This window comes from Scylla paramamosain, chromosome 3 (assembly GCF_035594125.1).
Source record: "Scylla paramamosain isolate STU-SP2022 chromosome 3, ASM3559412v1, whole genome shotgun sequence".
In the NCBI taxonomy this organism is placed as follows: Eukaryota; Metazoa; Arthropoda; class Malacostraca; order Decapoda; family Portunidae; genus Scylla; species Scylla paramamosain.
Window position 1 is genome coordinate 36,643,022 of NC_087153.1, and position 21,073 is coordinate 36,664,094.

General features: G+C 40.4%; 1 protein-coding gene across 6 annotated transcripts in view; it reads right to left on the reverse strand.

The window, feature by feature from the left end:
* The window catches only part of LOC135094801 (5-hydroxytryptamine receptor 1-like), a 124,105-nt gene that overhangs the window by 25,589 nt on the left and 77,443 nt on the right, over nucleotides 1–21,073 (reverse strand). The gene's annotated exons all lie outside the window — the stretch shown is intronic.

Sequence of the window (21,073 nt, forward strand, 5' to 3'; positions counted from 1 at the left end):
GAAAAGGAAGAGGAGGAGGAAGAGGAGGAATAAGAGGAGGAGGAGGAGGAGGAGAAAGCGGTGCTAGTGAAAATAAGGGGGAAGAAAAGGATCTTCAATGATCTCAAAATAAATTATTTCCTTGGTCAGCGTATTCTTCCGGGAAAAGAGAGAGAGAGAGAGAGAGAGAGAGAGAGAGAGAGAGAGAGAGAGAGAGAGAGAGAGAGAGAGAGAGAGAGAGAGAGAGAGAGAGAGAGAGAGAGAGAGAGAGAGAGAGAGAGAGGATAAAGAAACAAGGGTTGAAAAACACACAAAACAAAGCAACATAAAAGGAAAGAAGGAACAAGAGGAACAAGAGGAGGACGAGGACGAGGAGGAGGAGAAGGAGTAAGAGGAGGAGGAGCAGAAGGAGGAGGGGGAGGAGAAAAAGGAAGGAGGAGAGGAGGAGGAAGGGAATGAAGTATGGTCAATAAAAAGAAATATGCAAAACTTGAAGGAAATTTTAAGGAACTTTCTTGGAAGGAGGAGGAGGAGCAGGAGGAGGAGGAGGAGGAGGAGGAGGAGGAGGAGGAGAAGGAGGAGGAGGGAGAATAAGTAAAAGGAGACGAGAAGAAACAGACAAAAGGAAGTGCAGGAAGAGGAGGTTGACAGGAAAAAGGAGAAATCGAAGCCGGCGAGGAGGAGGAAGGGGAGGAAAAAAGAAGAGAAAGGAAGCGTAACAGGATCCTTGTGGGCTTTGCAGAGAGAGAGAGAGAGAGAGAGAGAGAGAGAGAGAGAGAGAGAGAGAGAGAGAGAGAGAGAGAGAGAGAGAGTATTCATATGAAGAAACAGAAAAGCACACATGCAGACTAACAAATAAAAAAAAAGAAAGGTTTAAGGCAAAATAATTAATAATACCTGTAAGAAAAGTGATATACAATGACATTCACTCAAAAAAAAAAATGTATATATATAGTCATTCATTAATAAATACAATTATGAATTTCTCCACTAATTACGAAACACTATAATATTCTTCTCTGGATTACTACACCCACTATTCTTCTCATTCACAGTTATTTCCTATATACAGTAGTTAAGAAGACACCACGAAGACAACAGATATAACATAAGAAAAGATAAATAAATAACATTAAATCATAAAAAAAAAGAAAAATTGTAACAGTGTACTAAGAAAAGGTAAATTTAGTTATGGAAATGTCTGCCTGGGATAAAACGAGAGAAGAAATGTCACTTAATGGTTGGTCCTCAAAAAAAAAAAAATAAATAAATAAATAAAAAAAAAAATAAATAAATAAATAATAAAAAATAAAAAATAAATAAACATCAGTGATAGCGCATTAAGAAAGCATAAATTAAAATCTCTTGTCTTCGTGAGAGAGAACATGAAAAAAAAAAAAAAAGAACTCACTCAGACTATGCTTCTGAAAACGTATCAGTAATAGTGTGATAGCAGAGGACGAACAGAGCTCCTTATAATGCTTACGTGGGATGAAAAACAAAGAAAAAAGCTTAGGATAGGTATGCTTCTCAAAATGTATTAGGAATAGTATATATGTAAACAAAAAATAAAGAATTAACTCCAGTAATGTATGAATGAAATAAAAATGCAACTAAAAGAAGCTATTCCTCAAAAAATAAATAAATAAATAAATAAATAAATAAATAAATAAATAAATAAATAATGTGTACTGAGAAAGGATCAATTTAACTGTGTCTTCTCGACTTCTACAAAATAATACCCAACGAATGTAAGTGTATGTAGATGAATAACTTGATGAATAACACAGGAACAGACCAATGGGGGCGACGGTGAATGAAGAAAATGAATGACGGGGAGGAAAGTAATGAATGACAGGTGGATGATTGAGTCACTGTCACAAGGTAGAGCGAGGGAGAGGAGGGAGAGGCGGGAGAGAGAGGAGGGAAAGGAGGATGGAATGAAAGGGAGATGAAGATTGAGTGATGCTGAGCCAGTGAGGGAAATTAAAATCCTGATGGACTGAAGTTTCCCCTCACTCGTGTTTCCCTTCCTCTCTCTCCTCTCCCTCCTCCTCCTCCTCCTCCTCCTCCTCCTTCCTCTCTAACTCTCACTACATCTTGATCTTCTCAGGTAAAAATATTAATGAATTTTTGCCTGCGACGTACTGCCAGGCTAAATAAGTTAATAAATCCTTAAAAAAAAATCTCACTTCTCGTTTTTTTTTTTTATTTTTTCCGCAAGATACTCGTACCTGTTTCCTTCTCTTCTGCTCTCCACAATAACAAGTTCTCTCTCTCTCTCTCTCTCTCTCTCTCTCTCTCTCTCTCTCTCTCTCTCTCTCTCTCTCTCTCTCTCTCTCTCTCAACAGGTGTCAGGGCGGGGCAAGGACTTTCTCTCCCTTAACTCCTCGCGTATCGGATTCAGTCTCTCATGCCTCCTCCCTGCAATGCCTCGACTGTCAATGCTATATAAAGGAAACCAGCTATTTCATTCCCTTCATGCCTGTACTCTTATGTAATGATTCAGTAAAGGAAGGTGTTCTATCTTTCCGTTTCTCGTGTTATTTACTAGTGCTTGGTAAGATAACGTTGCATTTCTGCCCTTTTTCATGGTTTCTGTCAGTCTTTCCTCAGTTTCTATTTTCATTACAGGTAGCTTGCCATTTAAGTGTCTAAAGATAACTGTCTCTTAGTGCGTGGTAGGTAGGGTGACTTCGCATTCCTAAGCTTTATTCCTGTTCTCTCTCTCTCTCTCTCTCTCTCTCTCTCTCTCTCTCTCTCTCTCTGTCACTCTTTTCACAGTTTCTACTTCCACTTTATGGTTGAATGTCCGTAACCTGTCGTAAGTGTCAGAAACAGTGGAGTAGTTTCCCCTTGCTTTTTCCCCACGTCACGTTTTCTTTGACGGGTCGTTTTCTCTGTCTAGTCTTCACTCCAACTGAGACTTAATTTTTCATTCGAATTGCTTGTGATTTCTAAAGTTTCCGAGTGCAAAGTCTTAATTTCTTCTTCTCATTAAGTTGGTTCATTATCCAGTCGCTAAGTCAGTTTATCAGTAAGTTAGTCCGTCAGTCGATCAGTCAGTAAGTCATTCAAGAAATCCGTCAACCAGGTATTATTATTATTATAGTTATTATTATTAGTTATTATTATTATCGTTGTTATTATTATTATTATTATTATTATTATTATTATTATTATTAGTAGTAGTAGTAGTAGTAGTAGTAGTAGTAGTAGTAGTAGTAGTAGTATACTATTACTACTACTACTATTACTACTATTACTACTACTATTACTACTACTACCACTTTTTATGTAAGCGAAGACTGGCCTAGGAAAGGAAAAAGGCTATAGAAAAGGAAAACTGAAGAAAATACTACTACTGTTACTACTACTACTGGTTTCACTATCATTATTTGATCAGGGATGCACCACAATACCAGCGGCACTGTCACCTCTAATTGCGTACTGCTAAGCTGCTACACAACCTTGACGTGGCGTGTGTGCGAGCCTCAGTAATTGTGTCTCATCAAAGGGAAGCTTAACAGGCGACTTACCATTCCTCAAACGAAGGTAATTACTGCTAGAGAGTTCTCAATGACATGCTACCGGCTCACGACACACACACACACACACACACACACACACACACACACACACACACACACACACACACACATACACACACACAGATAGAGAGATAGATAGATCGGTAGATGATTCAGTTAGTTATTTTATTGATCAAAAAACATGCACACACACACACACACACACACACACACATACCCAGCTTACTATTTGTGTTTCCTGTGTTTTATTAATGAGATCAATAAACTAACTACGTAAATATACATCAAGTGCTTCACATGTTATGGTCGCCGTGTTTACTTCGGGGGAAGTGGTGTAAAAATCCTTGATTGCTCTTACTTGTATTGCTGCTGCTTTATTTGGCTATTGCCTTTGTTCTGCAGTGCTGCGTCATAATGGCAGTGAGACAGAGAAAGGGACTTTTATTTTGTGAGAGGGAGACAGAAAAAAAAGGTCCACTGTGGTGCCAGTCCCTAAAGGAAAGGGCCAAGGGGATTATCTAAAACTGGAGAAGTGTCTTGAAACTTGAAGAGATGTAAAGAACGAGGGTAACAAAAGATACAAACGATGTGAATAACTGGATGTCCACGAGCATGGATCGAACCACAGATATCAAGGAATAGGCGAAAGAACAGCGTCTCTGAAAACTGAGACATCCATGAGGCAAACTACACGTACAAGACAACACAACACGACACAACACTGCAGCAAGTACTTCGAACGCTGTGCTCGTCATGTGTATTTTTGGAAGTGTTAGGTGATGCTTTTAATTCCTAGTATTGCAATTACTAATATCTTACCTAACACTTTATTCTATTACTAGATTTGTTTGGCATTAAACTATCGCAAAGTCTGTGAAGTGGAGGTTGAACTTAACGTATGTAAAGGATGGGACCAACAGAAGATGCAAAAGAGGGAAGTAACTGCAGAATTTCGCACATGGGCCACATTCCTGACATCTGAGAAAGGGAATGAGAAGAGCAGCTCCAGCAGGCAGACACGAGGTAAAGCGCACGTCCACTACAAGAACACACGATTCAAGCGGCCTGTCTTTATTACACTGCCTGTTGGGGGAGGAGACTGTGATGGCCAGCAACTAGGATTCTCGATAAGCTAAAGTTAATCTTAATCTGGTCAACATCTGAATAGTCAACTGTAAAGTCGTCGATAAGCAGACTGATAAGGGATGGTGCTGCTGATGGCCAGGGGAGACTAGCTGGCTGGAGATGGGGACTCGTCAAGCTAAAGAAAGGCTAAATAAGTGGGCAAACCAAGGAGCAGATGCCCTCCAGCGATAACGAAGGTCAAATCTTGCACAAATGTCGAATGTGAAATAAAAGAAAAAAAAGAAAAGAATGAGAAATAACTGAACATTGCCGTAATTCTACTACGTTGAGAGTTGCCATCATCGTTAAACTGAAGCTTTACGTAAAAATAAATAAAAAAAAAGCAAGTGATGAAATAAGTAAATAAACAAACAAATAAACAAATATATAGAGTTACATAGGTAGATAGACAAATAAATAAACAAATATATTGAGTTACATAGGTAGATAGATATGTAAATAAACATAAATGAATAAAAAAAATAAGTGAGATATTGATGAAGAAATGGGCTGTAACACATCAAACGTTTATACAGAAAGAAATGCAATATCACCTTAACGTAAAAGTGTAGCGCAACCACTTGCAATATGCTTAGGAGTGTCAGTCTTCAGAGTTCAGTGTTTCCAGGTCGTTAAGCAAGGAGGGAAAACAGGGAAGCAATTCATCGAGGGCAGCGAGGCGGGATGAAAGGCAAACATTTCACCTCGACAAAAGCACGGCCTTTGAGGGAGTGTGATCATGCGGTGGAGGAAAATAAAAGCGACAGCACAAGCACAGATCCCTCCCGCTAGATATTCTCAGCCTCAAGGAAGATTTTGAATGTTTCTGAATTATTATAAGTTCTCAAGTATTTATCGTAGAAAGCGAGATTAGTGTACAACAAACATTTTATCTCAACAAAGGCACGAATTTTATCAGGAGTTGGAGGAATATTAAAGCGCCAGCACACAGCTCTTCCGCTACGTATTCTGAGACTTGGAAGGTTTGGAATACTGTAATTGTCATACGTTCAGAGACCATTCATCAGGGCAAGCGCGGCTGGTGTACAACAGATATTTTACCTCGACAAAAGCGCCGCCTTCGGGAGAGTGCGATGAGGCTTTGCGAGAAAATATAAGTGAAAGGAAATCTAACTTCACTCGGCAAGGCATCATGCACTTCTTTGCCGCCCTGATGCTTCCACTGGTAACTATACCGTGAGTCGCGACTTCTGGAGTTTCGTAATTATTAGCTATAATTTCTCTGCCAGTCATGGGTGAATGGTAATAGTTTTCTTCCGGACACTTATCTCTGTGACATAACATTAATAGCAGACATATATCAACATATACATACAATACTCACACATTCATACATACACAGACAACGTACATACATGCAGACAGACAGATAGACAGACAAAGTGCTCTTAATCATATAAATGTAAGCGTTTCACAAATGGCAACGTGTGTAGCACCATCAATAGACGTCGGAAAACAAGCTGCAATATTAACACAGAGCTGGAGTGGTGGCAGGTGTTGGCGGTGAATTAAGCATGATCACCAGTGTGCCCCATCAATACTGCAACGCGGCGCACCTTTGTGGACTTGCGAGGAAAACAAACACGTGTGCAGGACGGTCTAAAAATCAAACAAATCAGCAAAGGGAAAATATTACGTTCCCCGTTAGTCTATTGTGTGTTTCCTTTGCTCATCAGTAAACATGACTGATCAATGATGCAATTAAATGTGTAGAATAAGCTTTTTTTCTTTAATAATACCATTCAATACGATACATATACAATACTCTATGGAGTGACATTACAAGGCCCAGCGTGTTTCATATCCAGGAATCGAACAGAAATCAGTATATGGATTAATGAACTGCTTTGAATTAGGAACTCTTCAAATAACATGAACTAGGGGATATGATAAGCAAATACTATGAAAAACTGGGAATGCGATAAACTGGCAATTATTAGATACTTTTTTTCCTCTAAAACAGTTTGTACATAACATTGATTTTGGTGAGTCAACGTCCCGACCTCAGTAGCGTCTCTTTTCACAGCTCCTTTAGCTCAGTCCTGGCACAAGAGAGCAGGAAAAAGATCTTACTCCTCGACTCACACTACTTTGAAATTCGTCAAAAAGAAAAGAAGAAAAGAAAAAAACCTAAACGCGGCTGCTTATTAAATTGAATATTTACATAAATTTCAATGTAGTTCCTCCACTTCTTCCTCTTCTTTATTCTTCGTCACCTCATTATCATCATCATTATTATTATTGTTGTTGTTGTTGTTGTTGTTGTTGTTGTTGTTGTTGTTGTCGTTGTTCTTCTTCATCATCATCTTCTTCTTCTTCTTCTTCCTCTTCTTCCGTCTCACTCCTCCTCCTCCACGCGGCGGTTCTCGACGAAAAGGAAGAAGGATCGGTGAATAAAGTGCGATGGAATTTTTAGCAAACTTGTCTCCTGGGCAGAGGTGATGAAGGGAGGGGGAGAGAGGGAAGGGAGAGGAGGAGGAGGAGGAGGAGGAAAACTATAAATAAATATTTGGTCACTTGGCCTCTTTAGTAAGGCAATGTGAAAACTTGAAGTAACTTTCTTAACGATCCCCATAAATTTCACACGATCTGACCACCCCGCGATATACCAAGCGTTTCTGCAGGTCCTGGCCGCGATATTCTTTTAAATTCCTCTTAGGTTATCGCGGCCCCTCTTGTGCTTCCTTCATCACTGCATACTGGCGAGCCTGCGCAGGTGTTTGCATGTCATTCATACAGTCACCTGCCTCGATAGATGTGCGATAACCCTGCTGCTGCTACTACTACTACTACTACTACTACTACGACTACTTCTACTGCTACTACTACTACTACTACTACTACTACTACTACTACTACTACTACTACTACGTTGCGTAAAGACGGAAGAGAAGAGAGATAAAAGTAAAGAAAAAGAAAATCAAAATAAGGAATGAGAAAGAAGAAATGGAGGTGACGGGTGAAATAAGGATATGTTTATGAAATTCTTCGGTGTTATTGTATTTTTATCACGTTTTATTCTTTTTTCTTTAATTATGTAACTTTAACACCACTTTTCTGTCAGCATTTTTTTCTGTAGTTATTGTTCTATCATCTTTTTTTTTTGGGTCCATTTTCATTTTCTATATTCCTATCTTAATCTTTTATGATAAATTTTCCATCATCATTACTTTCCTATCATAATATCTTCCCACTCGTCATTTTCCTGTCTGCATTTCCCGGCCAGGCTTTCCTTCTGTTAATAATATCAGTCTATCAGTATTTTTTTAAAGTTTGTGATGCAAATTCTATGAGATACGTGGAAATAATTTTAAGTGGAATGTAAAGAGCTGGGACTGTTTGGCAGCACGTAATTTAACGGCACTTCAGAAGGAGTCTTTCATTTCAGCATCCAGGCAGTTCATTCCAGTGAGGGTGCTTCGGCGCAATAAGGCATTAGTTCCAGGGAAGCCTCTGTCATGTGTCCGGATTGCCTTTACTAGCTGATGGTGCTTGTGATGTAATATTTTAGCAATTAGGGGTAGCAGTCAGCAGGAGTTCTTTAATTCTGTGGCTCTAGTTTTCCAATACTGCTTCTCTTTGTGTGTGTGTGTGTGTGTGTGTGTGTGTGTGTGTGTGTGTGTGTGTGTGTGTGTGTGTGTGTGTGTGTGTGTGTGTGTTTAGTTCTGTCCCCTTCACCACCCCCCTCGTTCTCTCTCTCTTTCTCTCTCTCTCTGTCTCTCTCTCTCTCTCTCTCTCTCTCTCTCTCTCTCTCTCTCTCTCTCTCTCTCTCTCTCTCTCTCTCTCTCTCTCTCTCTCCGCTTCTCTTCTCTTTCCGCTTTTCTCTTCTGCTCTTTCCGCTCCTCTCTCTCTCCCTCTCCCTCTCCCTCCCTCCATCCTTCTTTCCTTCTCCCTCCCTCCCTCCTGCTTTCCTTCTCCCTTTTGTCTACTCTAACACAAACACTACATTCCTTCTCTTTCTTACCTCAAATTCACCTTAGTATATAGTTTTCCCCGATCACCCTTTCATTACTAATCAACCTTTGGAACCTCTTACCCACCAACTCACACACACACACACACACACACACACACACACACACCCTAGTATTATCTCAGTTTTTTTTTTTTTTTTATCTCTCTTGTCTGAGTTCTTTTTTTTCCGAATTCCTGTCATTCTGCTCATTCGCCATCTCCCCTTGTTGGCTTTTAGGAAAGATGAGTGGGTGGGTGGGTCTGTGGATGGGAGGGTAAGTAAGTTCCCGCTGCTTTTCCCTTGAATGGTCCTCTCATGGGTGGTCTTGCTGGCAGGTTGTGTGTGTGTTGGCAGGGGAGACACGGTGAGGGAGTGAGGGAGGGTGAAAAGGAGAGAGAAAGAAAGAAAAGGTGAGGGAGAAGCGGAGAGGTAGAAGTAGAGAGGGAGACGTAGAGAGAGAGAGAGAGAGAGAGAGAGAGAGAGAGAGAGAGAGAGAGAGAGAGAGAGAGAGAGATCGTTGTGGGAAATGGACACACAGGTATACAGACAGCTAGACAATTGAGACAGACAGAAAAAAAAAAAAATAACAGAGAGGCAGACGAACAAACAAAGACATCCATACATGGCTACGTACGTATATACATGGACAGACAGACAGACAGACAGACAGACAGACGGACTGGCTGACAGACAAAGGAAAAACTAACACACTGGTACATAGACACACACACAAAAAAAAAAAAAAAGAAAAGCCAGATGGACATAGGGATATACAGACTACCTGACTGATTGACTGAGGGAGTGAGTGACAGACAGACGGACGGATTGACGGACGGACGGACGGAGGAGGCCAGAAAACGCAGACAACGACGTGAAATTTTAACTTGAGGACTCGAGGATGAAACGACTCGCAAATGAAGGTCGGGATTCAAACGGAAGCGAAAGTTTAGCAATCATAACTCGGCTGTCAAAGTTCCTATATCCATTGTGGCCACGAGTCACCTCCAAGCGGGAAGAGGAGAAGGAGGAGGAGGAGGAGGATGGAGGGAGGGAAGAGAGAGCGTGTTTGGTAACTTTATTTCTCACACAAAAATCGTGCTCACCAAAAGAAAGGGAGCAAAGGGAGTGAGGAGGAAGAAAGTTTAAGAAATAGAAGTGGTATTCCTTAATTCTTACTAGTCTGAGCCTCCTCTGTATTGAAGCAACGGTAGCTTAGAATACTTTATTTGAATGACAATAATGGTGATAAAGCATTATTTCAACTTCAGGTACTTGAGAAAAGAAATGGAATAAAACACACAGATAATGAACAAAATTAGCTAAAAAAGATAGACACTGTGGAAATATAATCAATGTATAATGAAGGCCTGCCCAACACGTTAGTCACAAACATATAAGAAAAAAAAAATACAATCGAAATTCATACAAAAACATCTTTATGCATGAAAAAAAAAGAATGAAAATGTTAAGAGGAAAAAAAAAAAAAAACTGGCCGCACAAAAATAACAAAACAACACTCTTAAAAAAACATAAAAGCTGCTGAACATAAACTGGCACATTGAGATAAAAAAAAAGAACAAAAAAAAAAGACAAAACGAAAAAAAAAAAAAACGAATGTAACAACAGCCAAAAAAAAAAAAAAAAAAAAATTTACAGGCAAAGAACAGCGAAACAAAACACGGAACAAGGCCACATACGAGAAATGTAGCAAAATTATGTGCAGGGAGCATGAATCTGTTAAGCAGCATGACAGCAAACACTTTTATTTTGCCCCTGACATTTTTTTTTTTTTTTTTACCTTCACTGGTGTTCGTTGCGGTGGTGGTGGTGGTGGTGGTGGTGGTGGTTTAGGAGAGATGATCAATGAGGCTAAAGTAATAATGCTAATCCCTCTATCAGTTGGCACCACCTGTCTACTCTTAAAGTGACTGAAGGCTTTAGGGGAGAGGGAAGAAGAGGGAGGGTGGGGAGAATGCGCGTTGCCAGCGAGGTATTCTACTGGTACTACTACTACTACTACTACTACTACTACTACTACTACTACTACTACTACTACTATTACTAAAACTAAAAATAATAATAATAATAACAATAACAATAAAGGACTGAATAAGGAACATAAATAATAGCATTATCAATACCAATGCTAATTATATGAAAAAAAAAGAGAATACCACCTGCAATACTCATTATATGGAAAGAAAGGAGATTATTGTTAATGAGCTCCACCTGTGTGTGTGTGTGTGTGTGTGTGTGTGTGTGTGTGTATGTGTGTGTGTGTGTGTGTGTGTGTGTGTTCAGTGATCAATGTAACTTTCCTCATCACCACCACCATCATCACTATTAATATCATCATCGTCACCACCATCACCATTATCATCATCATCACCACCACCATCATCACCATTATTATCATCATCACCACCATCATCACCATTATCATCATCATCACCACCATCATCATTTTCCTGCATACGTAATTCCAGTGCTTCACAACAGACTCCTCAATTAGCTACAGTGGGTGAAGCCAGATACCGCACCACACTTTGAGGACACGGACAGGAACCACGCACCATGAAACTAGACAAAACCCAAATTGTCCCCACCTACTCATGGATTAGAACCCAACTTGAACCCGATTTGATCCAGCGTCCTGTAAGCTGTGCGCCAGACGAGCTAACAACTCTATCCCTGCTTCGCTGATCAGGATAATCACGTCGTTAATTTCTCCTCATTGTAAGCTCCTTTGTCGTGCTAGACCTTCATTACTGAGTTTGTATTGGGAGCAGAAGAACCTAAAAATAAACAATGGAAGCTGCAAGAAGGCATCAGGTCTACACGTGGCACTCCCTGTAGAAAACATGCCAACTATTTTCAACTTTAATTCTGAATCTGGCAGTGTTTTTATATGCTTATCTGGTTTAAAAAATAGATGATTTTATGTACTTTACTAACATCTGTTGCCTTACGATCAGTGGGTTAAGAATTGTGTCTTGTAAGAATCTCCTTTTAAAAATCTCGTTTCATGTAATTCTGACTTCTTTCAAGTGGAAATAGGTAGGGATGTCTTACGGAGGGACTGCCACGTGTAGGCCTAATGTCTTCTAGTAGTTTCCCTTACGTTCTTATGTTCTTACGGTCTTATGATACTCTGTTTTAATCAGATCCAAAAGGCGACACGAATTCTAAAGGTTTAAGGAAAAAGGTTAGATTCAGGTGCTTCAGAGAGGCTTTTTTAAGTTGATGCGACATGCCAGGCTGAAGGTTGGAGAAGGACGGCAGCAAGATTGAGGATAAGAGTGGAGGGAAGGTGTCTTAAGCCAAAGTTGCCCCTTTCCCTCAGCCTCGTGACGCTAAGAGGCAGCCGTAAAGCACGATAAAGTCATGTTGGAGATGCTTGGCTTTACGGTACAAGGCTGAACACCGCGGTTACTGGGCCAAGAACACTGCTGCTATTACTATTATTATTATTATTATTATTATTATTATTATTATTATTATTATTATTATTATTATTATTATTATTATATTATTAATATTACTACTACTACTACTACTACTACTGCTGCTGCTGCTGCTGCTGCTAAATGCCGTCAAACACCTAAAAACGTTTACACAACATAAGATTCTTCTATATTACACTGTTTTACATAGTGACTTTACAAGCCTACATACCTACTTACATTCCTCTTAATGTAGATCTACGCTTGTGTGTGTGTGTGTGTGTGTGTGTGTGTGTGTGTGTGTGTGTGTGTGTGTGTGTGTGTTGGGAGGTAAAGCTCTATTCATTCTTCACTACATATACTAACAAAAAAATCTTCCGTTAAGGCAACATGAACTTTAAACACAAATAAACAATCACAGAGACACAGGTAGGTAAGGTAAGGGCGTGAGTGTGCAATGCCTCTGAGTACTTATCACAGTGAGGGGCGTCAGGAGGAGGGTGCAGGGACACACTTGGGAAGCTGGTCGACAAGTGCAGGGAGCAACAGCCCCACTCATCACTCGGCCCTCCCAGACGCTGGCGGCACTCGTAAACTCAAACACCACCACCACCACCACCACCACCATCACCACTACCATCGCTACCACCACCGCTACCACTCATTAACAAGATAATTTCCTACCTACTCCTCTTTAGCGCATCAGACTTCGCTCACAAACCCCTTGCTGTTCCTCCTCTCCTTTCTTCTCCTCTCCTCTCTCTCTCTCTCTCTCTCTCTCTCTCTCTCTCTCTCTCTCTCTCTCTCTCTCTCTTTCTCTCTCTCTCTCTCTCTTCCCCTTCCTTCTCCTCCTCGTTCCTATATTCGTTCTTCTTCTGGTCGTATTTCTCGTTTCGTTCTCCTTCTCCTTCTGTGTTTCATCATCTTTCTTTTTTTCTTTTTTCTTTGTTGTTTTTGTTTGTTTGTTTGTTTTTTTCTCTTTCTCTCCTCTTCCTTCTCCTTTTCCTCTTCCTCCTCCTCCTCCTCCTCCTCCTCCTTCTCCTCTTCCTCCTCAATCTCTTCCTCCTTTCCTACAAGTCCTACTCCTCCTCCTCGTCCTCCTCCCCCTTCTCTTTCACTGAGGAAACTGAGTCCGTAACACAAAACTTCGAGAGAAACAAAGAAAAAAAAAAGGTAAAAACAGAGAGCGAGCAAAAAAGAGAAAAAAAAAGTACTCATCGTAAAAATGCAGGGGAGCAGTTTGCGTTGGCAGTGAACAAAGGAAAAAAAATGCGAAAATTAATTCAGACGTGGAATTTGTTAAGTGATAAAAAAATAAGTATGTTAAGTTATCCCAACGGTTCTTTTGTGATGCAGATTTCGGTCAGGAAGTAAAAAATAATGATAACTAAAACGTTTTGATATTCATGAGACCTGTTATGTTTGTTAAAGGGGTAGAGAGAGAGAGAGAGAGAGAGAGAGAGAGAGAGAGAGAGAGAGAGAGAGAGAGAGAGAGAGAGAGAGAGAGAGAGAGAGAGAGAGAGGGGGGGGAGGGAGAGCAAAGCGACAAAGTACCACAAAGACAAAATCATTCCCACGAACGAACTGACAGAACTGACAGAAAGACAGACTGCGAGGAAACTGAGTCCTATGAGAGAAAAAGAAAAAAAAAGAAGGAAAGAGAGAACGATGAATAAACAATAAAGACAAAAAGAAAAGAAAAGAAAAGATGATATGACATGAAAGAAGAAAAAAAAAAAAGACACTCTCCTCCCCCTCCTCCTCCTCCTCCTCCTCCTCGTCAGTCAGGTGTGAGGTGAGTGTTTCTCGTCCGTCTGTCAACACGCAGGTAAGGACAGGTAACCAGCGCCTCCGAACTCCACAATTCCAGCAGTCCACTATTTTCACTGAGTCTCCTTCTAGCATCCGAAAATACTCACCGCAGTCTGACCCTGACCCTTCCTACCTGCTACATGCTGCTGCCACATGTTCCTCGCCCTGCTGCATGCACACACACACACACACACACACACACACACACACACACACACCAAAGATGTTATCCTAATACTTCCTTCAAGTATGTGCATAAGTAAATACAAAGACAAGAGATAATACGTTGAAAGTTGAATTTGAAATAAAGAGATAATATCAGCAATAACCTATCGAATAAACTGTCAGAGAGCAAGTGAAATGCCCTTGGGAGCAGACAACATGAGTGGCATAACAATAGAAAAATTGAAAAAAAAATCTTGCATACAAATACGTAAATAAATAAACAATCAAACAAATGCTTAATATTTCACGCAGCAACTCATATAAAAAAATCCCTTCTTTTGTAATCGAGACGCAAACGATATATATATATATATATATATATATATATATATATATATATATATATATATATATATATATATATATATATATATATATATATATATATATATATATATACATAACCCGATTAAGATAATAATAAGGAAGGAAGGAAGGAAATAAAAACAAGACGAAAAGAAGATCTGGTATTCGTAATAAGACCGAGACGTGAAGTTAACATTCAAAACAAAAATGACAAAGGAGAACTGCATATGAAAGAAGAGATGAAAAGAATAACATCTAAGAGAAGAAAGAGAAACTAATAGGATATATTGTAAAAAGATAAATAAATAAATAAAAATAACAAAAAAGTTAAAAGACCAAGAAATAGATGGGCTGAGAAAATGGAGAAGAGGGGAGAAACGAAACAGAGGGACAAAAGAAACAAGAGAACAGATAAGAAAGAAGGAAAACCAATACAAAAGATGAGACAGGACAAAAGGAGGAAAAGTATAAGGGCTTGGAAGATGGAGGTCGAGGGTAAAGGACACGGGGGAGGGAAGGGACACAGAGGAGGAAAGGCAAAGGCGACTCAACTCTCGGATTAAGATTAATAATGCATGAACGACATTTGCATGACGGCGGGCAATGAGAAGGCCGATGAAAGACTGCAAGCTCTGGAAATATTCACTGCCCGATGATTTAATGAATCTTCGTCTCGTGCAGAGGACAAAGGTAGAGGAAGAAACACAGGTGGGCAGACAGGCTGACCGATACCAAGAATCAACAATACACACACACACACACACACACACACACAGAGAGAGAGAGAGAGAGAGAGAGAGAGAGAGAGAGAGAGAGAGAGAGAGAGAGAGAGAGAGAGAGAGAGAGAGAGAGAGAGAGAGAGAGAGAGAGAGAGGAGAGAGAGAGAGGAGAGAGAGAGAGGAGAGAGAGAGAGAGAGAGAGAGAGAGAGAGAGAGAGAGAGAGAGAGAGAGAGAGAGAGAGATTGCCAGATGGATATACAAATATTAAGAAGTATTAGCCAGTTAGACAGCCAGACAGGTAAATTCACTGACAAACATACGAGCAGGTCAGGTAAACATTGGGGCAGTGGAATTAGGTTTACGGACAGGAGTGAAGGGCTTGGTTGACAGTTAGCCAGACACACAGGTTTACATACAGGAAACACAAACACATATATAAACTGGCTGGAAAGAGAAATACTACGACGGAAACAGACACTGAAATAGACAAAACAAATATACAGGGATTTCATGAAACAGACAAACAATTTCAGAATAGACGTCCAGAGAAAAAGAAAAGCAGGTTTGTTCTTAAATCTCTTGTTTATGTAAGCACAAGGTTGAGTTCTATATATGTACAAAACAGTTCACCCTCTGATTTTTCTAGCTGCTCCTTTCGCTTAAGAGTTACCTACATGAGTATAAAAAAAAAAATGTGAATTATTAAGCCACTGATAACAGAAAGGAGATATCAAGTACGAGTATTTCACATTTTTTCATACCTCTTGTTTCGAACACCTAAATTGTCTAGGAATAAAATTAAGTAACAAGTGTCATATTGTCATAAGCACATAAATATTTAAATACAGCTCATTCAAAAACCTCGTTAAATATATCTTAAATGTTATTACCTTTTACGTATATACCCCTTTTACAAGATGAATTAAGAACGTACACATACGTTAACACAACACTGACGCTTTAACTGAGTTTCTCCTCTTCTCTTCGTTTTCTTTGACCACACCGATAAGAAGTCATGGCGGCGAGACATCCACCTTCGGACTGTGGAGGAGGAGGAGGAGGAGGAGGAGGAGGAGGAGGAGGAGGAGGAGATGGTGGTAGTGGTGGTAATGGTGGTGCTTGAAAAGAGGACAACGAATAAAGTCTACGGATGGAAACTACCGCATTTCACTACCTCTTCGGTGGGGGAAGGGATATAATAATGATAATATACAGTTTAAATATTTTGCAGCCTTATTGGTGAACATACACATGACACATATAAACTTACATACTAACTAAATCTTGAGTATACCTAAGGAAGTATCTTACACTTTGATACTGTGGCTGCCAGATTGTGCCGCCCAATCTATTAGACCAGTAGACCAGGCGCAGGATGATCAGGCTACCTTCTGTATTTTTTTTCAGGAGTTAGTTTCTCCTTCATAAGCAGCGGGTCACAGCTTCTGACTCACTGTACTAGGTGCCTAATCACTGCCAGGCGAACAGGAACTACACTGTAAAGGCCGCCCAAAAGACTTCTGACCGGGCCCGGGAATCGAACAAGGGCGAGCTAACCTCTGCACCAGGGGAGGCGATCTTGATAGCAGCTGGGAGCACTGTCTCCCGCAGGTCTTGATGAGGAAATGAGACTCAAAGGAAAGTTCCTGGGTAACGAGTAGGAGGAAAATTTGGTTGTAGATAAGGAGTAATAGAATGTGGCAGTTAGAGGAGGAGGAGGAGGAGGAGGAGGAGGAGGAGGAGGAGGAGGAGAAGGAGGAGGAGGAGGAGGAGGAGGAGGAGGAGGAGGAGGAGGAGGAGGAGGAGGAGGAGGAGGAGGAGGAGAAGGAGAAGGAGAAGGAGAAGGAGGTGGAGGAGTAGAAGGAGAAGGAAAAGGAGGACGAGGAAGAGAAGGAGGAGGAGGTGATGATGGTGGTGGTGGTGGTAGTGGTGGTGCATGAAAGAGGAGGACACGGACAAAGATAATGGGATTCAGACAGGATCAGCATTTTTGAGCTTGATCATATGCAGCAAGGAAACTGTATTTATCTTAATGGAAATTTAGGATGAAAAAATGAATTCATGACTAAGACTTTATGCTGTCACTCGATTCACGACAACAACAGCGAATAATCATGGATATTAATTAACTACTACTACTACTACTACTACTACTACTACTACTACTACTACTACTTACTACTACTACTGCTGCTGCTGCTGCTTCTGCTGCTGCTTCTGCTACTACTATCTCATTTAGCACTTCGACTACACTGAAATTATATAAAACCAACAGAACAGCTCCACGGAGGAATGAAGCAGGAGGGGCGACAGAACGTGTGAGAGAGACCTCGGCATGGTGAGGGAGACATTGGCTGCTTCAGGACCCTGGCGCGTGACTCAACAAGCCACTCACTCATTCGTCCTTCCACGTTCACAGTGACCTCCTTTGACACACACACACACACACACACACACACACACACACACACACACAAGTACTAATGACTAGAATTAACATTTTTATAGCTGGAGTAGATAATATATATAAAATTCAAGAAATAAATAAAGCAAAAGTCATATTATTTGTAAAACTAGACTCTAAGTGACATAGTGAGAAAGTTGAGTGGATTTCTCTCTCTCTCTCTCTCTCTCTCTCTCTCTCTCTCTCTCTCTCTCTCTCTCTCTCTCTCTCTCTCTCTCTCTCTCTCTCTCTCTCTCTCTCTCTGCTCGTGTCGGCGAGGCAAAAAGTCACCGCCCCAGCAGCTCCTTCCCTTGCACGCTGTCTTGCAATACCCTTTCATTCCAACCTTTTATACACTCCTTCACAAGCTTCCCTCTGCTGTTAGGTCATTTCCCCCTCCTGTTTCTTTCACCTTGCTCTGTTCATCACGTTTTTTTTTTTTTTATTTTTTATCCCCTACAGCCCTTTCCCTCCTGTTTTCTTCGTTCTATTCCTTCCTGTCTTTATCACCATCTTCCCTTCACAATTTTTTTTTTTATTTCCTTCCCCTCAGAATTCTTTACTCTCCTTCCCCTCTTTGCTTTTTTCACTTCCTCCCCTCCTGCCTATTCTAATACACTGCATTCTTTATTTTATTTATTACTCTTATTCCTGTCCTGTCCAGCCACCTTCGTTCTTTAATCTATGTCCTATTCTTTCTTTACTCCTTTCTTGGGACTCTGTAGCTTTTATATCTTAAGTCCCATTCCTCCTCCTTCACCTCCTCCTCCTCCTCCTCCTCCTCCTCCTCCTCCTCCTCCTCCTTCTCCTGTCCTTTTCATTACCTTCCAGAAAACCTTGACACATTCCTTGCATTCCTGCCTCGCTTTGTCCCCTCTCTGTCCAGCGATCCTCCTACGTGTCAGTCATCGCCGCCTCTACTCCCACGACGCCTCGCCAAAATGATGCTCGTGTTCCTTTTTTTAGTACACAGTTACCATGGTGACTCGCTCCTGGCTGGCCGTCGATGGAAGTAATAGTGGGTACTCGATGGGTGCTTGCTTCCTCCTCCTGCTCCTCCCCCTTCGTCTTCTCCTCCTTTTCTAAACTTCTATTCTCATCATTATCAAACAGATTAACAGGGACTTAGAGGTTTGTTGGTTTATTTTTCTTTGTATTCCTCCTCCTCCTCCTCCTCCTCCTACAGATAGAGTAGCAATAAGGATGTAACTTTGCTCTTTCCTATAAAATTCCCATGCAATTTCTCTACACTGTACTGTTATGTTATTTGTTACTTTCCTGCCAGCCGTGGTTGGAGGGAGCGGTGGGTGAGGAGTGGCTCTCATCAGTGCTTTCCTATTTCTCTGACTGTACGAGTATGTTAGATAGTACGACTCCCACAAACAGCCACATATGGGACAAAAATAGTGCTACAGTTTCTTCTTTTATATTTATTTGTGTTCCTGTCTCTTTTCTATCTCTTCTCTTCTAATTTGTCTCGTAAATCCTTCTTTCTACCATGATCATTAGCGCTATTAATGGTCTTAAGTATGTTTTTTTTTCGTTTGTGTTCCTTTGTGCTCATCTGCCGTTTCCTACCTGTCCTCTTGTCAGTTTGTCTCCTCAATCCCTCTTTCAAACCTCCAGATCATTAGCAGTGTTTATGGGCTGCAGTTTTGCTCTTCCTTTGTGTCCCTTTGTATTTCTTCCTCTGCCTCTTGCCTACCTGTCGTCATACCAATTTGTCTCCTGAATCCCTTTCCCAACTGTCAACGTCCTTTAGTTTGTTTTTCGTTTGTGTTCATTTGCGCTCCTTCCTCTGTCTCCTACCTACCTGTCCCCTTCTCACTTTACCCTCCTAATCCCTCTTCCTCACCTCCCGATCATTACAACTGTCTATATCCCCGTCTAGTCTTGCATACACACGTCTCGTCACCCACACCTTGACAACCTCCCACTCGCCGCCCGATGCCCTCCACAATACAGTGAGCGGAGGGAAACAAAAACAAGTGAGGTTTCTCTTGGATATGTGTGGGTGTTTTTCTTCTACGTAATCTATAGACTTTGTTGGCTTTGAGGGAGATAGACAAGTTTAATAAGTGAGGGTCTCTCTCTCTCTCTCTCTCTCTCTCTCTCTCTCTCTCTCTCTCTCTCTCTCTCTCTCTCTCTCTCTCTAACACACAAGAGAGAGAGAGAGAGAGAGAGAGAGAGAGAGAGAGAGAGAGAGAGAGAGAGAGAGAGAGAGAGAGAGAGAAAGGTAAACAACACTAACTATATACAGTACACTCCATCTGAACTCAGTCCTAAACTTGAGGTACATCATAACGAGTGAAAACAAGTTAACCAAGCAAACTGCCGCTCAACTGGCACCTGCCTAACTGCGTGAAGCCTCGGCGGAGTCAAATGAACCACTCTGGAGGAACGTCAGTGGAATAAAGGAAGAAGTAAGACAGTACGTATGTATTAAGAAGAGAGACAAGATAAATAGAATGCCAGCTCAAATTATCAAGTCTAAACAGATTAGAGCTACACATTATTAACAAATAGAGTGAAGGAAAAGGCATTTGAACGGAGTGAAAAGTTAGATAACTATAAAATAAGACAATATCAAGAAAATAAAGGAGAAAAAGCAACAACTGAGCCATAAAAGTGACAAGCAGGAAACAGGAAGCGGGAAAAAAGACATTATGAGTAAAAACTGCGAGGGATACCATATAAAAGTAGGGAAAATTCAGATTAAAAACTAGGAGAACATAAAAAAAAAGTAAAAAAGGAACCCCAACAAATAAACCAGAAAAAAAAAAAAAATAAAAAAAAAAAATATATATATATATATATATATATATATATATATATATATATATATATATATATATATATATATATATATATATATATATATATATACAGGAGACAGGAAACGGAAATAAAGACATTACTAGTAAAAAGAGAGAAAAAAAGAATAATAAAAAGAAAAACTCAGATAACTAGAAAAAATAAGATATTATGAAGAAAGTGACAAAGAAGAAGAGAGAGAAAAAAAAGTGAACCGAGAAAGAAATAAACAGGACACAGAAAAGAGAAAAATGTATAATACCAACTAAAGGCGACGAAGTCAAACGCATCATATTGGATTAAAAAAAAATAAAAATGAAAATAAATAAAAAAAAATGTAAAAAAAAGAAAAAAAAAAAAAAAGAAAAAAGAAAGAAATCCAACAAATTAACTGGAGAACAGACCAAATTGAACCAGAGAAATGAAGCGAACCACACACCGTAACGAGCTCAAAAACGCTATACACACACGCACATACACACACACACACACTAACACGCACTCGCAATAATGAAAAAAACGGACTCCATCAGGACAAGTGGAGTTAACTATCCTCTCTTCGTATCCTGGTCCTCCACTGCCCGTCCTAAGCTGATTCGCAATGAGGGTGAAAGAGTGGATGAGTGGAAGAGGGGACACTGCAGCTTGCTATGTGGAGAGGAGACTAGAGGAGGGAAGT